Here is a 14945-nt window from a genome sequence, read left to right as displayed (position 1 = left end):
ATGGCTCCGGTGCGCTCCCCATTGACAGCTTCATCGGGAGGAGAAACACCGTTCCGCATTCCTCCTTCGGGAGTTCTGCCTCAGCCATCGATGCCATGTCGTCCCTCGCCACCGATTTATTCATTGGGGGCGATACGCACATCAGTGCCATCAATGCCTTCGATACCGGCACCGATGCCTTCCAGGCCGTCCACGGTGCCCCCAGCGATTCCTTCGATTTTCTCGGAGCCTCAGCCGGGGCCTTCGGGTATCCAACCCCCTTCTCGTCCTACAGGTCAGCCTACTGATCCTTATGACACATGGGGTGATGATACTTCCACAGACACCGATGACTTACCTTCACCTCCCTCTCCTACTGAAAGTAGAAAGCGATCTCCTCCAGAGGACCTCTCTTTCATTAATTTTGTGAAGGAAATGTCAGAATTGGTCCCTTTCCAGCTTCAGACTGAGCAAGATGATAGGCACCAGATGATGGAGCTTCTCCAATTCCTGGATGCCCCTAAGGTGATCACTTCTATTCCCATTCATCAAGTTCTTCTTGACCTCAAAAAGAACTGGGAAAATCCTGGATCCATTGCCATAGTACATAGGCTGACACTACTTATCTGGTACAGTCAGCCCCTGGCTTTCAAAAATCTCAGCTTGACCACCACTCATTTATTTATTTATTTATTTATAAAGAAAGCAAAAAGGACAAAACCACACTCTTCTACCCCTCCTATCAAAGAACACAAGTTCCTCGACAATATTGGTCGTCGAGTATTCCAAGGGGCCATGCTTATCTCCAGGATTGCTTCTTACCAGCTGTATATGACCCAATATAACAGGGTCATTTTCAAGCAAATACAGGACTTCTCTGAAACCCTGCCTGACCAATTTCAAGAACATCTTCAAACCCTTGTCCACAAGGGGTTTGAGGCAGGAAAGCATGAGATAAGAACAGCTTATGATATCTTCGACACCTCCACTAGAGTTTCTGCAACTGCCATTTCGGCAAGATGCTGGGCCTGGCTCAAGTCGTCTGACCTTCGCCAAGAAGTACAAGACAGGCTCTCTGACCTGCCCTGTATAGGAGATAATCTGTTCGGTGAACAGATTCAGCAAATAGTGGCTGAATTAAAGGACCATCATGAGACCCTCAAACAGCTCTCATCGATACCTTCTGACTTCCCTTCTAGACAGTCCTTCAAGAAGGACTCTAAGAAGTCATTCTTCCACTCAAGGAAGTACTATCCTCCACCAACAAGGTCCCAGGTTACGAGGCCTTATCAGAAACCTCAGCCCCGGAAGCAAAAGCCACAAGCAACTCCCCAGCCGGGGCCTGCTTCAGGTTTTTGACGTTCCCTTGGAGAGCAGCAGCCTAATCCCTCTGCCAGCCATACCAGTGGGAGGTCGATTGTGCCACTTTCACAGCATGTGGCAATCAATCACAACCAACCAATGGGTGCTAGCAATCATTGCTCAGGGTTACCACCTGAACTTTCTTGCTCTTCCACCGGATTCACCACCTCTACAAGTGTGGAGAGTAAACGACCACTCTGGAGCAGGAGGTTTCCCTTCTTCTCCAGTTAAGAGCAATAGAACCCGTCCCTCTTTCACAACAAGGCCTAGGGTTCTATTCCCGGTACTTTTTGATCCCCAAAAAATCCGGGGGGCTTCGTCCAATTCTGGACCTACGTGCCCTCAACAAGTACCTCCAACGGGAAAAGTTCAAGATGGTAACCCTGGGCTTGCTTCTGCCTTTTCTTCAAAGAGGAGACTGGCTCTGCTCTCTGGACCTCCAGGACGCGTACACCCACATTGCGATAGCTTCAGCTCATCGCAAGTATCTCAGGTTTTTAGTAGGCCCAAAGCACTATCAATACCGAGTGCTTCCATTCGGCCTAGCATCGGCACCACGAGTCTTTACCAAATGTCTCGTGGTTGTCGCAGCTTTTCTCAGGAAAGAAGGTGTTCACGTCTACCCCTATCTAGACGACTGGTTAATCAGGGCCCCAACCCAGCAAGCCGCTCTATCGACCCTGGATTTGACCCTACATACTCTATAATTTCTCTAGGATTTCTCGTCAATTACGAGAAATCCTATTTAGTCCCATCTCAAACCTTGTCCTTCATTGGGGCAGACTTGGACACCTTACAGGCAAAAGCCTTTCTACCTCATCAACGAGTGCAAACCCTTGTATCTCTCGCTCACCAGTTGCAGTCTCAGTATACAGCAACAGCTCGACAATTCCTTGTCCTTCTCGGATACATGGCGTCCTCAGTCCATCTCACACCAATGGCCCGCCTGGCCATGAGAGTCACGCATTGGACTCTGAAGTCACAATGGATTCAAGCGACTCAGCCTCTGTCAACCATTGTCCACATCACCGACACAATCCATCTGTCTCTCACCTGGTGGAAAGATCAGAACAATCTCCTCCAGGGACTGCCTTTTCACCTGCCAGATCCTCAACTCATTCTCACCACCGATGCTTCCAACCTCGGCTGGGGAGCTCATGTGAACGATCTGCAGTCACAAGGATTTTGGTCTCCAGAGGAAACCAAACACCAGATAAATTTCCTGGAGCTTCGAGCGATGCGATATGCTCTCAGAGCTTTTCAGGATTCTGTATCAAATCACGTTATCCTGATTCAGACGGACAACCAGGTGGCCATGTGGTACATCAACAAGCAGGGAGGCACAGGCTCCTTCCTTCTGTGTCAGGAAGCTGCGCAGATTTGGGCGGAAGCGCTCTCCCCGCTCGATGTACCTCAGGGCCACCTACTTGCCGGGAGTACACAGTGTCTTGGCAGACAAACTGAGTCGTGTCTTCCAACCACACGAGTGGTCACTCAACTCCTCGGTAGCGACCTCTCTTTTCCAGCAATGGGGTTACCCCCAAATAGACCTCTTTGCGTCCCCTCAGAACCACAAAGTGGACAATTACTGCTCCCTCATTCAGAGCGAGCGCTCTCAGCCCAGAGATGCATTCTCCCTCTCGTGGGCAACCGGTCTGCTTTATGCATTCCCTCCACTTCCTCTTCTCTTGAAGACTCTCGTGAAGCTCCGTCAGGACAAGGGAACCATGATCCTGATAGCACCTCACTGGCCGCACCAAGTGTGGTTTCCCATACTCCAGGATCTCTCCATCCGCAGACACATTCCCTTGGGAACGCACCTGCTTCTGATCACTCAGAACGACGGATGTCTACGCCATCCCAATCTTCAGGCCTTGTCCCTGACGGCATGGATGTTGAAAGTTTAATTCTTCAACCACTTAACCTTTCAGATTTGGTTTCTCGTGTCCTGATTGCTTCACGGAAGCCTTCCACAAGAAAGTCTTATTCCTATAAATGGAAAAGGTACACATCCTGGTGCACCGTGTAGTCCCTTGATCCCTTTTCCTGCCCAATCCCAAAGTTTTTGGACTATCTCTGGCATTTATCGGAATCAGGTCTAAGGACCTCTTCCATCAGAATGCATGTCAGTGCGGTAGCCGCCTTCCATAAAGGTGTTGGGGATGTCCCTATATCAGTACAACCCCTCGTAACTCGTTTTCTTAAAGGCTTACTCCATATCAAGCCTCCTTTACGTTCTCCGGCCCTTTCTTGGGACCTTAATCTGGTTCTCGGGCGGCTCATGAAACCACCGTTCGAACCTCTTCACTCCTGTGACCTAAAATATCTCACATGGAAAGTGATTTTCCTTTTGGCTGTCACTTCAGCTCGCAGGGTTAGTGAATTACAGGCCCTAGTTACCTATCCGCCTAACACTAAACTCCTGAAGGACCGGGCAGTACTCCGCACTCACCCTAGGTTTTTGCCTAAGGTAGTTTCGGAGTTTCACATTAATCAATCCATCATACTACCTATCTTCTTTCCCAGGCCCCACTCCAACCCAGGGGAACAGGCTCTGCATACCCTTGACTGTAAACGGGCTCTAGCCTTCTACTTAGACCGTACAGTTGCCCACAGGAAGAGCACTCAGTTATTCGTCTCTTTTCATCCCAACAAACTAGGGCAACCTGTGGGTAAGCAGACTCTCTCCTCCTGGTTGGCAGACTACATATCTTTTTGCTATCAGCAAGCAGGCATTCCTTTCCAAGACCGTGTTAAAGCACACTCTGTGAGGGCCATGGCGACTTCAGTAGCACACCTACGATCGGTGCCGCTTCCTGAAATTTGTAGGGCTGCCACCTGGAGTTCTCTCCACACTTTCGCAGCCCACTATTGCCTAGACAAAGCCGGAAGACAAGATTCCATCTTCGGCCAATCTGTCCTGCACAACCTAGTTCCAACGTGACGTACCAACACCCTTCCGCCTGCCCGGTGGGGTTCAGGAAGCCCTCTACCAAATTCCACCCCAGTTTTTGTGCCTGTTGCACGCCGTTGGGTACATTTGGTACATGTTCGGACATCCTCAGCTCGGTACTCACCCATATGTGAGAACTACCATCCTGCTTGTCCTGTGAGAAAGCAAATGTTGCTTACATGTAACAGGTGTTCTCACAGGACAGCAGGATGTTAGTCCTCACGAACCCGCCCGCCACCCCGCGGTGTTGGGTTCGTAACGTTTTGTTGTTTTATTTTTTCGGTACTGCCTGTAGCTATCAAATAAGACTGAAGGGGGACCCCTGCTGGCTGCAGGGTTAGTGCCATGCTGGGCATGCCCAGTAGGGGCCAGTCAAAGTTCTGGAAACTTTGACAGAAGTGTTCCGTGATTGGGCTCCATCCTGATGATGTCACCATATGTGAGGACTAACATCCTGCTGTCCTGTGAGAACACCTGTTTCAGGTAAGCAACATTTGCTATCTTAATCAAATACTTTTACTCAGCATTCACATTGAGGATGCTGGCCCAAAGGCAAGAGCATAAAAGATAGTGGAGTTAGTACATTGCCATTTACAAGTTTAGCCGAGTGGTTAGAGCAGTGGGGCTATGAACCAGAAGACCAGGGTTTGAGTCCCACTGTCGCTCCTTGTGACCTTGGGCAAGTCACTTTACCCTCCATTGCCTCAGGTACAAACATACGGCTCGATACAGTAAAGTGGGGCCGCGGTTACCCCGCTCCTAACCCGCTTTCTACTCACTTTCCGGCCGCGTTAGCCCTTCCTGCGATACACTATCCCCTTTAACCCATCCTCACCGCCTCTTTAAATCACTGGGTAACCCCTTCCGCACGCGGCATGTATATTAGATGTAAACCATCGAATTAGCTATCCCCTCCCATACAGTAACGCGCTCCCCGACTATCGCTATTTTACCCTGCCGTTTTGCCACGCGTTTAACCTGCTCATTTACCGTCTATCCTTACCCCTGCGTTAGAGGCAGGGGTAAGGGTAGACAGCAAACTTTCCCCCAAAAAGAAACCTAAAAACATAAAATCCCCTCCTCCCGAAGCTACTCGACATGTTATCAACTTATTTTTTGTTGCTTTCAGCCCCTTCAACCTTCTCTGCCGTGCTCCGGAGGGGGCAACCAGCGGCAAAAGCGGCTTGCAGCGGCGCGGCCCCCCCCCCCCCCCCCCCGCGCAGGACCCGGTTCTCCTGGCTCTCGACGATGTTCCCGCAGGTACTCCAGCTCGACTTCTGGCTGACAGCTACCCCCCCCCCCTCATTGGCATGAGCGCCCAAATAGCCAATGAAAGCACAGGGACGGCCGTGACGTCACGCCCACCCGTCCCTGGGCTTTCATTGGCTTGAGCGCCCGTCAATTTGGACGCGCAAGCCAATGAAAGCACAGGGATAGGCGGGTGTGACGTCTTTTTTTTTTTTTTTGCCCCTTGGCTGCACCCGCGCTCTTCTTTTAATTTCTTGGCCGCTGCTAGAACATCGAGAGCCAGGAGAACCGGGACCGGGGGACACCGCTGCAAGCCGCTTTCGCCGCCGGCTGCCCCCCCTCCGGAGGTCGGCAGAGAGGGCTGAAAGGGCTGAAAAACAACAAAAGGTAAGTTGGCACATGTCGAGCCGCTTCGGGAGGAGGGGATTTTAGGTTTTTAGGTTTTCATGGGTTAAAGTTGGGATCCACTTCCTGGTGCCTGTCATTTCAAATGTCATTTGAAATGACAGGTACCAGCGCACCCAGGATACTGTATAGGCGCTGTATTAAGGTGAGCCGGACTGTGCGTGCGGCAACCGCGGCTGCGCCCGGCACTAACGCAGCTCTTACCTGCCCTTACTGGATTGACCAGTTAGATTGTTATCCCTCTGGGGATAGGGAAATACCTACAGTACCTGAATGTAATCCACTTTGAAGTGCTGAATAAAGTGTGAAAAGTGGAATATAAATCTAAATAAATACAATCATTTTACTGAAGAGGAAGTATTCATTGTATTAGTTGAAAGTAAACAAAACTATGGGTCCTGAAGGGATACTTCAGAGAAAACTGAGGGGAACTAAAAGAGGTGCTGACTGTACCCCTCACATCTCTGTTCAATTTGTCAATTAGAAACAGTAGAGGCTCCTAGAGACTTGGTAAAGAGCAGATGCAGTGCTGCTCCACAAGAGGGGAGGAGTAGGGAGGAGGCAGAAAATGAGACTGCTTAGTTATTAGTTGTGAACAAGATAATGCGAGAATTACCAAAAGATAAAATAATGCAGTATCTTCAAGTAAATGGTATTATACAATCATAGGCAACATGGATTCCCAAGGCAAAAATCTTGCCGAGCAAACTTGATTGACTTTTTAGTGACCAGAGTAATAGATAAGTTAGTGTGCAGTACACGTGGTCAGTTTGGAATTCAATAAAGCCTGTGACACATTTTATGCCAAAGACCAATGAACAAACTAACGAGTCTGGAGTTTGTAAGAAAAATGTACTGAGTAAGAAGGTGGTTAAGCAACAGGACTTGGAGTGATAGCCAACAGAATCTACTTGGGTGAAGAGAGAATGATCAATGGAGTACCACAGGAATCAGCACAGTCCTTTTTCAGTGTTTCTAAGTGGCATAGGGGGAACAGATGGAAAAAAAGGTTTGCCTGTTTGCAGATGGCATGAAAATTTGCAACAATGTAGACATGACAGAGGGATATAGTTAAGATGAAAGATGACTTTAAAAACTTGTTTAAGTAGTCACGTGTCATAACTGCACCTTAATCCAAAAAAATTACAAAATCATCCATTTGGGATGCAGAAATCCTTTATGGAGGTGAAGAACTAGCAGTCATTAAGCAAGAAAATGACATGGGGTTTATCACTGGTCTCAAGGTAGCTAGTCAGTGTGACAAAGCTGTTAGAAAAGCTGATAGTATACTTGGGTGCATAAAGAGGTATTGCCAATATAAAAAAAATATAGTAATACTTCACTGCAGGTATCTGGTGAGACCCTACTCACTGTATTCAGTTCTGACAGCTACGTAGAAAAAGATATTGACAAGGTATAGGCATTTCAAAGGAGGTCTATGGCCTGCACTATATAAGCCATACACAGAATGAAGGAACTGAAGATGTACTCTGAGTCTAGAAGAAGGAGAGAGATAGATACAAATGTTCAAATATCTGAGACGTCAATAAAGTACCAAAAAGTAGCATTTTCCATAGTCTCAGAAGGTCAAGCTGTCATCACATGAAGCTGGAGAGAAACCAAAAAGATACATGAAAATACTTTCCCTGAGAGAAGAGTAGACACCTAGAACAGTCTTACTGGGGCAGTAATAAGTGTCAGAACAATGGCAGGATTCAAGCTTGCAAGGGATAGACACAAAGTAGTGGAGAGAGGAAGGAAATCACAGATCAAGTAAGACCAGTTGAACGCACAGTAAGCAGGACCGATTGAGTGCACCCCAGGGTATTTTCTATTGACAGCATCTCAGGTTCTGTGCTAGGATGGTCTTTTTCAGACAGGCCCTATTGATGAAATATGACAGTGTGGTATTAACTTAGTATGTGATAGCAGTGATATATACTCTTTCATGGTATAACTATTGGTTTTAGTTCAGTGTATGCTACATAAATAGAGCAGTATGCTTTTATATTTTGGTTTGTATCTTTGTTCCAAAACATTTATTATGATTGCTTTACATGGAATATCGTCATGTTATTAGTTAGTAGAGATCATTATGAGGAAGTAAAGAACAGTTGTAAAAATGTTCATAGTTTTTTTCCTGGGCCCTCACATCTATAACTGTGTTCTCTCTAATTTACTTGAGCATTCTTAACTTTGTGTGCATGTGTTTGATTCTGGATAACCGTGTATTTTCCTCTCCCACCCCTGCCCTTTCTGTGTTATGCTGTGTAGAATCTTCAGTGATTGGTAGCTTAAGAGGGGGTGTAAGGGGAAAAAGAAGCTTATTGTTCCAAGTGGAAAGAGAATGTATATTCTTTGTAGGGGAAAAAATGGGCTTCATTGATATCCAGTGTTGATCAGAAGGGTTTGAGGACAAGAAAAATACAGTATTTTATTCTTTGGTTTCAGATATCCTATGAGGTGACCTTTTGACCAACAAGGTAAATAGAGGAGCATGTATGAGACTGTATGGAGTGAAGACAAAAAGAAGATAAATAGCTGAAAAGCTATAAGCACAAATGGTCATAGTCTTGGAAATAAAATTCCAGATCTGCAAGCCCTTATGGCAGAGGCAGACCTAGATTTTGTTGCTATCACGGAGACTTGGTTCATTGAGTCCCATGAATGAGGTGGCTACACCAGCATGTAATCTGTTCTGGAAGTATAGGCATGTCAGAAAAGAACAAAGAATAATTCCTTATGATTAAAAAAAAAAATTATATATATATATATATATATATATATATATATATATATACACACACACACACTTAAATGCAGGAAGCGCTGGTTACCTAAGAAAGGGATGATTGTATTTCCGTCTGTACCAGTGGGGTCTACAGACATCTGACACAGGTGGAAGAACTGGACAGAGATCAAGCTGAGGACATACTAAAAGTGGGAAAGAGGGGGGCGGTCCTGGAGGGAGACTTCTAGCTGTCAGATTGGATTGGAGTATCTTATCTGTAGAATCAGAAGTGAATAGAGACTGAAACACTATAAAGGGGCTCTTCCCAGATAAATGGTATTGGACCTAGTGAAACTGATTATTCCAAATGCAGAAAATATTACTAGTGTCTGCTAGGTGGTCACCTGAGCACCAGTAATTATCAGATGGTATTTAGTATGGCCAAGGTGATGAGAAGTCACTTGCCAAAGTCCTGGATTTCAAAGATATCAGTTTGTAAAATGGGAAAATATTTAAAGATGGCACTGGAAGATCTTAACTTCTCCATATTTGTCTTCCTCTTTCTGCGATCTCTTGTAGTTTATGAGCACTGACATTTTTTCCCTTGCCCTATCCTTTAGAAAACCACAGTGATCTTTTTCCTCTTAACCTGTGTCATCTTTCCTAGCATAGATTTGTTTGCCTTTAAAATATCTCCTTTCACGTTTGCCTACTGCTCTGTTTCCCCTGGATTATCCCATCCAGTTAATGAATCCTTGGGATTTTCCTCCAGTTTAACAGTTTTCCTGAAGTCCAGGACCCTCGCCTTTTGAATGAATCAGTGCTCCCTGTGCCCTAATACTGAACCACACCATCCAATGGCCACTGGATCCCAGTTGGACCTCCTACTGTGACATCAGAAACACTTTCCCGTTTTTAAGCATTAGCTCCAGTATCTGCCCCCTCACATGTTGGTTCTGTTGCTAGTTGCTGTAACAGTTCTTCTAGCCAACAATCCAGGATCTCCCTGCTTCTAGACAACATCCAGCAGATTGAAATCATCTAGAAATAGTACCTCCCCTTTCATTGCAATTTTGTGAATGTCTTCAACGAAATCTCTATTCATTTCTTCTGCCTGCAAAGGAGGTGTGTATATCACACCAATATACATGGGTGTTTCATTGCCTCCTTCCAGATCAATCCACAGTGCCTCCTGCTTACCTCATAAGTCCTTCAGTTCTGTTGCTTTTATATCTTTTTTTTATATAAAACATCACCACTCCCTTTCTTTCTTCCTTCCCTATTCTTCCTAGATAGATTATAGCTCGTTATATCTACAGTATAGAGGAACTCCCATGGTCTGGAAATATCCATTATCTGGAATGGCCATGTTCCTAATTGTATTTATATTCCAGTCTGTAGGCACTTCAAAATGGATTACAATAAAAGGTACTCTGTTGTTTCTCTTTATTTCTCTTATTCCCAATGCCTATGGGGTTGGGCTGTATAAGTGTATTTCAGCATATTTAAATGATGGTGTGGCGATAAGTGCGGCAACTGTTCAGCTTCTTAACTTTAGTTTAGGCTGACGTGGTGGGAGCATGCTTAGTGTGCTGCTTCCACTAAATTTCAGGAATTTCCTTTCCTGCCCACCAGTCAGCCTGCCTAGCGAACCTGTATTCTCAATGGCAGGGGACATCGTATGTCTGCATCATTCATGGCAGGCATCGGATTTGTTGGAAATATTGGTCTTCCTTAAGATAAAACTCCTGCTGGGTTTCTTTCAGTTCCCATGAAAGTGGCGGGAGGACTACATACACAGTTGAACTCATGTCCACAGCACATTGATGTGCTGCTGCCACTGCTGCTGCTGTCTGACCTGCTTCTCTTGCTCTGTCTCTCTACTGGTGTTCTCTACTCCTCTCTGAAAGCCTTGGCATCTTGGAGCATTGCTGCTGCTCACCACCCAGTCTAATCCTTACACCCTATCTCTCTTCTGGTTCAGCTGTGTTAGTCCAGTGTTGCTGCCTAGCCTGCTTTTCCTGCCTTGCCTCTCTTGGCTTACTGCCTTACTATGCTGTCAAATTTATTTTATTTTATTTTATTTATTTATTTCTTTTATATACCGACGTTCGATCGAGATATCACATCGGTTTCCAGATAACTCAAAGAATAGGGTAGTAACAGCCCTATTTTACATTATAACATTGTAATAAAAATAATAAATTGTAACATTGTAATAAATATAACAAATTATACAAATTATAACAGGAATAACAGGGTTACGTTGAACATTTGATGTAGTATATAACATATGTACATAAATGACTTGTTGATGACTTGTTGATGAGGATATATTAAGGTTAGGTTGGCAGGGAGGGTTGAAGGGGGGAATGGGGGGGATAGGAGGGGGGAAGGTGGTGCAAGGGAGGGAAGATGGTGATGCGAGATGCTTGTGTAGGGGGGGCGTGGTGTGTTGCAGTTGAATTTGGGTAGGTTACGTGTCAGGTGGGAATGCTTTTAGGAACAGCCATGTTTTGAGGTGTTTTTTTGAAGATTTGCAATGAAGGTTCATTTCTGAGACAGGTGGGGAGGGAGTTCCATAAGGAGGGGCCCGCAATTGTTATGGCTCGTTTGCGGGTGATGTTGAGGTGTGCAGATTTGAGATTGGGTACGGCTAGGAGGCCAGTGTTGGTGGATCTGAGAGTTCTTTGAGTAGGGTAAGGTTGTATTCCGTTGTTTAGCCAGTTCATGTTGTTGTTGTTTATTTTTTTGTGCATGAGGGTGAGGGTTTTATACTGGATTCTTTGGGTAATGGGTAGCCAGTGGAGTTCTTTGAGAGTGGGTGTGATGTGTGAGGATTTTTTGTTGTTAGTGATGATTCTGGCGGCAGCGTTCTGTAGCACTTGGAGGGGTTTGATGTGAATTTCTGGTAGGCCAAGGAGGAGGGAGTTGCAGTAATCAAGTTTTGCGAAGATAATTGATTGAAGGACTGTTCGGAAATCGTGCTCTTGGAGAAGGGGTTTGAGTTTTTTTAGTGTCTGGAGTTTGAAGAATCCATCCTTGATTGTATTGGAGATGTGTCGTTTAAAGTTGAGATGGCTGTCGATTGTTACGCCTAGGTTTCTTGTGGACGGCGTGGGTGAGATTTGGGGCACTCCCGGGTTGGTTGAGCTTCCTGGGTGGTCGGAGGGGGTGCACTTGAGTGGAAGAGATGGTCGGTCATCGTGGATGTGAATGATTTCTGTTTTGGCTTGGTTGAGGCATAGAGATAATTGAGATAGCAAGTGGGATAGATTTGAGCTGAGTTTGTTCCATTTTTCCATGGTTAGTTGGATGGACTTGTTTATGGGGAGTAATATTTGTATGTCGTCTGCATAGATGAAGTAGGTGAGGTTTGCCTCTGAAAGGTATTTGCATAGTGGGATGAGGTAAATGTTAAATAGGGTTGAGGATAGGGAAGAACCTTGAGGGACTCCATGAGTGAGGGGCACTTGAGAGGATTCAGATGAGTTTGTCTTGACGATGTAGGATCTGTTTGAGAGGTAGGAGTTGAACCATTTGATTGTGGTGTCTTGGAGACCAATTTCTTTAAGTCTAGTGAGGAGAGTTCTGTGATTGATGGTGTCAAAGGCGGCGGATATATCAAGAAGTATCAGGAGGAAAGATTTGCCTTTGTCACGTCCTCTAAGGATGGTATCAGTGAGAGAGAGGAGGAGGGTTTCAGTGCTGAAGAATTTTCTGAAACCATGTTGTGCGGGCTGTAGAATATTATAGGTTTCAAGGTGTTCTGTGAGTTGATTGTTGACTGTTTTTTCGATGATTTTTGCTAGGAATGGGAGGTTGGAGACTGGTCTGTAATTTGCTGGGTCGGATTTGTCGAGTTGAGGTTTTTTGATGATTGGTTTGATGATGGCGTTTTTGAGTTTTTCTGGGAAGATTCCTTGTTCTAGGGATAAGTTGATGATGTAGGTTATTGGTTTGACAATAATCTCTCTGATGAGTTTTAGGGTTTTGATGGGGATGGGGTCTAGAGGGTGTGATGCAGGGTTGGTTTTTCTGATGATAGGTTCGATTTCTGTGGAAGCAACGGGTGTGAATTGTGACCATGTGTGGATGGGAGGGGGGATGTCAACTGGGTCGTTGTAGTTTTGGGGAATTTTGGCGATGATGTTGTTAACTTTGTCCTTGAAGAATTGTGCTAGTTTTTCACTTGAGATGTTGCTGGAGTTTGGCTTATTGTCATTTTGGATGGGGTTGGTTAGGTCTTTGACATAGGCGAAGAGGGTCCTCGGGTTATATTGGTAATCATGAATTCTTGATGTGTAGAAATTGCGCTTTGCTGTGTTGAGGTCTGTTGTATAGTTATGTAGTAGTGTTCTGAATTTGTCTTTCAGGTTTGAGGTGGGGGTTCGTCTCCATTGTTTTTCAGTTTGTCTCAGTGTTCGCTTTGAGGTTTTCAGTTCTGGGGTGTACCATGGAGCTCTTTGCTTTGTAGATTGCTTCAAATCTCTTGCTGCTTCACTCTGCTGTCTATGCCTTGGAGTGTTGATGCCACTGTGCTCACTGCAATAACCCCATACTTAGGGATGTTTATGCCATTGCTGGTGGTGCCCTTTGCTCCTTTATTAATGCCTTGGTCTGTTCATGCCACTCTTGGGGTCTTGGAGTGCTGTTACCTCTGCTGCTGATGCCTGCCACAATGTTTCATAAAACTCGGATGGAAAATTCCAATGTTAGTCAAAAATAGGAAGCATTGTTTTCCCCGTTGTATTTAATAGAAATGAATGAGCTACTGAATGAAACAAAACAGGAAACCAAACTGTAAAAACAAAAGAAACAGACATAAAAAATATTTTCCATTCATACCCCTAAGTGGTGAATTTCTTTACAAGCTTCCCAGCATTCTGCCCATCTTTTGACATTAGAATGCAGGAATGGCTAACATTTTTTCAGGTGGGCCTTCGGTGTCTCTGAAGATTGATATGCTGAGACCTCTGAGCAAAATGTGGCAAATGGCAGCTAGTGCACTAGTGTCGCTTTCATCCTAGATGTTTGAGCTCTTCATTAAACAAGAGATTTGTTGGATTTTTTTTATCTGTAGAATAAAGACTGAAAAAGATTTTTATTTTATTTTTACATTGAATAATCACAAAAGTAAAAACTAATTTCTATAATTTATTTCAGAATACTGGAATCATAAATGTGAAAATCCTTAGGTTTTGCTTTGGTAGAATGTCCTGGTATTTAAATGTTAGTGTTTTGTTGCTTGACCTAATCTTACATATGGTATATAGAAGCTGCATTTTGACATCTCAAAATGAATCCTCTTGTCCCCCACCCCCTTTAATTATAGTTAATAATATCATACTGTGAAAGAAGCTACTAGTTTAGAAATATTGCACAGTACACTGTATCCCTGAGGAAACAAAAAAAATCCCAGTCTTTGGCATAACATGCCCAGTACAGATCTCTCCTGAATGAATCTAACCCGTATTGTGTGTTGCCGAGTTTAATCCTGTATTCTTCGGTTCTGGCACACTCAGCAGTAATCTTAGCAATAAAATGGGCAGCACCTGGTAGAACAGCGATGCAGGCAAATGTTTACATAAAAGAAGACAATTGTTCATACTTGCTTGCACCCCTTTCGCACCTATCCCCCACAAAATGGAAATGTGAGACTAAACAATGCTGCTGTTAATGTGTGTCTGCATGTGAGCAGCTGGAGCATGCTGTGAAATGCAGGAGAAGCTTAGCTTTACTGTGAAGCCTGAGTCTGGGTGTAACCTAACTAGCTAGGGGGATATGCAGTTCCTGATTGACAGCAGGACCAGCATTATGCAAATACTGTAAGAGAACAGCAGCTCAGCAACAGAGAGCGGGGCTCCGTCAGGGATCCTTCTACACACGCTACATTTTTCTCCGTATTTTTTTTTCTTCTCTTCCTAGCCCTGCATTTTCAGTTTCACTGTTGCTGAGTCACACAAATTAGTTGTTGCCTTTTTCATAATATGGAGAAAAAAAAAATCAGCTTTGTTTAAATGTCAGTAATAAATACACTACACAAGAACAAGCTTGTAGCTCTAGCTGAATTAGATAATGTTTAGCTGTGTAATGAGCTAATCTTTCGACCTGTGTATTTTAAGTGCTGTGTTTAGTTCTTGTCTTCACACACAAGTGTTTTTCTTATTTCTTTCAGTGTTCTTCGGTCTGAAGCCTTATGTAGGTCAGGCTTGGCTTAAGCAGCTTTTCTCAACCTACGTCAGATTAAGCTAAAGGAATTTTAAT

General features: G+C 44.7%; 1 protein-coding gene across 3 annotated transcripts in view; it reads left to right on the top strand.

Annotated features, from left to right (window-relative positions):
• RAD54B (RAD54 homolog B) overlaps window positions 1–14945 on the top strand; it is a 203049-nt gene that overhangs the window by 50611 nt on the left and 137493 nt on the right. The gene's annotated exons all lie outside the window — the stretch shown is intronic.

This window comes from Rhinatrema bivittatum, chromosome 2 (genome assembly GCF_901001135.1).
Source record: "Rhinatrema bivittatum chromosome 2, aRhiBiv1.1, whole genome shotgun sequence".
In the NCBI taxonomy this organism is placed as follows: Eukaryota; Metazoa; Chordata; class Amphibia; order Gymnophiona; family Rhinatrematidae; genus Rhinatrema; species Rhinatrema bivittatum.
Note: the sequence above shows the minus strand (reverse complement) of the source record. Positions and strands in the feature narration are given on the sequence as shown.